The following is a 2,846-nucleotide window of genomic DNA, read 5'->3' on the forward strand; positions in this document are numbered from 1 at the left end:
TCCAATTAATCGGAATCGGAACCCCGGACAAACAAATTAGGTTAGAGTTGCATTTCTACCGGCAAATTTAAGTGTTTGTTAGCATGGCATAGCATGGCAGGGGTGCGCTACTTCAATATTAAACGGAGCGGGGAAAACCTATTTGGAATTCCAAAATACTCCGCATATATATTAGGTGAACATGCATAACTATCACGGCTTGACATGATGCGAGATGCAAACAGGTATATGGATGGCATATTCATGTTCCTTATGTTTTTCTGATAAATTTCCATATATAATACTTTTTGTTTCGATAAACGGTTTGAAAGATATGATTTATGCAAGATTTTTAAAAAGGAATAGAATAAACAGAGGCACGGGCTGGTATAGGACCGGACCTGAAGCGACGGATAGCGATCAGTCGCTTGCAAGCGATGAATTGGCCCGCTGGATGGAGGCCCACTTCGGTGGAACATAGGTAGAAATTCTCAGCAAAAAGAGGAGGCCCAAAGGATTTGATCCTGGGTCGCCGGGTTTGTCACATGATTAGACTGCCACTGCGCTGGTGCTACCTTTGTTGAACGATATGGAAGCGAGATCTTAAAGGGGCAACCAGAAACGAAATCTGCATAGATAAAAGGAGATTTAAAAGGTGCTACTGTGGGGATTTGAACACAGGATGGTTGGATCAAATGAGCAGACAATCAACCAGTGCGTTGCGCTACTCATGTTGTTTTCGAAGGGAAACACAACCTTTTGAACCAGACCATGGCGGAGGTTCTGGGACAGAACGGTCATGGCGGAGGAGATCCATGTTGAGCACGGGGACGATGGAGACGGCCGAACTGAGACGAGGCACTGCACGCGGGAGATGCGCCCTATCGCTGCACACCATAAACGGGCGGCGCGGAGTCCGGGGAACCACCAGAGGTTGGCCAACGACGAGAACCTGCGGGGAAACGTGGTGGTCAACGCCGTAGACCAAGAGAGGACAGGAAGAAGACGGGGAAGAGGTCCAAGAGGCGCGGAAGCTCACCAGGAATGTGATGGTGTGCTCGAAAACGGCGGAGGAGGTCGGAGATGGCCGGAATTGATGGTTTTCTCGCCGGAGTCTGAGAGGGGAACGGCGAATTTGGGGGCGATTGAGAAACATCTAGGTCGATTCCTTTGGGGAGGATGACGAGGGCGGCGAGGCGCATCTTCCGGTGCCCTTGGCTCGTCGCGGGAGGACCTGTAGCGGCGACGCCATGGTGAGGTTGAGGAGGAGGCAAACGGTGGTGTTCACAGAGAAGAAAAGAACGTGAGGAAAAAGGAAGGTGGCGGCGCGATGGAGGAGGAGAGTGCTAGGGTTTGTGGACGCGGCGCCGAAGCGGCTTTAAGGCGGGGTAAAGCGGAAGGAGTGGAGGACCACAGTTGATGGCGACGTTGGGCGAGCACGCCTCCTGCGTGACTCGTCCAGGAAGACGACGAAGGGGTACGGTGGAGCTGGGCTGGGCCAGGCCGTGGGAAGAGAAAGGGAGATGAGAGGTGGGCCGCGGGGATGGAGAAGAAAAAGGCCAAGGAAAAGAGAAGGAGGCCCAGGAAAGAGGGGTTAGGTTTGTTTTAGAAAACCATTTTCTCTTTAATTTTAAAACTGGTTCTTAAATCCTTTTTCAAATAAACCCCAAACAACATAGTTTAATTGGAAGTTGAAACTTTTGAAATACATTATATATAGTTTTGGTTTTAGAGTCTCTACTATATAAAAAGGAGGAACTGGTTCTGTTTCCTCCGGTTAGAGCTTTCGTCCTACATATTTTCGTGTGACTATTTTACCCTTCCACCATCCCGTGGTAAGTCCTTCCTTTGTCCATCGTCCCCCTCCATCCTCAATTCACGCCCGCTCTCTCGCATCTTTCCCCACACCAGAGGCAGTCAAAGACGCACACCACCGCCACCTCCTTGCCCGCCGCCTCAGCAGCCATGGCGATAGCGTCGTCATTCTCACCCACCACCGCAGCATCCTACCGCTCGCACGTCGCCCTGGCGCCGCGGCCAGCGGCTCCGTCGGAATCCACCCCGTCCCGTGTATCCACCACGCACCCGCTCTCCAGCTCGCCCAGGACGACTCCTCCGCGCACGCCCTGGCCCTCATGAAGGTACGTACGGCCATGGCTCTGATTTAATTTCAGGTTGGATGATTTGGTCTTGTTGTAGGGGGGGCGGATGCCTGATTTTGATCGCTCTCTGCAGCATCCTGTTCCGATAGGGGTGGGCCTCGCCATGGAGGCGGTCGCCGAGGTTGCCCCTGTCCTCCCGTTCCCCCGTCTCTTAGCCCCCGCTGCTCCGCCGGAGACGGCGCTCTCCACGGAGGAAGGCGCCATGGCCTCCGCCGCTCTGCCGGAGACGACGGTTCAGATCCAGCGTCCTGGCCGCCAACCGTCTCCGTACTCCCCAATGCCCAGCACCGGCGCCTCCCTAGCCTCCATGCTCCCGCCACCAACGCGCTCAGAGGAAAGCAGCCCCGTACCTGTTGGTTACCGAGCGAGGAGACAGTCCTCGATTAAATACGGAAAGAAGTCCGCATAACCCCCCTAAGTATTAGGTTTGGGATGTTAAACCCCCCTAAGTTTAGATTGGAGCACTTAACCCCCCTAAGTATCAAATACCACTCAAATTACCCCCTCCGGTCACATATGGTTGTTTTGTTAGCTGTTTTGCCCACGTGGACAACTGGTTTTAGCCACGGTGGAGAGTTATCCGGGCGTTCTCCTCCATCACGCTCTCGGCTTAATCTCAAGCGACAACAGATGATTAACACCATCAAGCCGAGCTGGTCGACCAGGTGATGGCGGTCGCGAAGAAGTGGGTTTCTTCTAGCGGTG

At 53.4% G+C, this 2,846-nt stretch overlaps 1 long non-coding RNA gene across 1 annotated transcript; it reads right to left on the reverse strand.

Moving 5' to 3' along the window:
- Positions 1–386: 386 nt before the first annotated feature.
- LOC124706469 lies at positions 387–1,174 on the reverse strand. Its single transcript, XR_007004424.1, has 3 exons — positions 1,019–1,174; positions 736–931; positions 387–607 (listed from the first exon to the last, which is right to left on the reverse strand). It is a non-coding gene; the product is annotated as an uncharacterized LOC124706469 (long non-coding RNA).
- Positions 1,175–2,846: the final 1,672 nt, after the last annotated feature.

Source organism: Lolium rigidum, chromosome 4 (assembly GCF_022539505.1).
Source record: "Lolium rigidum isolate FL_2022 chromosome 4, APGP_CSIRO_Lrig_0.1, whole genome shotgun sequence".
Classification (NCBI taxonomy): domain Eukaryota; kingdom Viridiplantae; phylum Streptophyta; class Magnoliopsida; order Poales; family Poaceae; genus Lolium; species Lolium rigidum.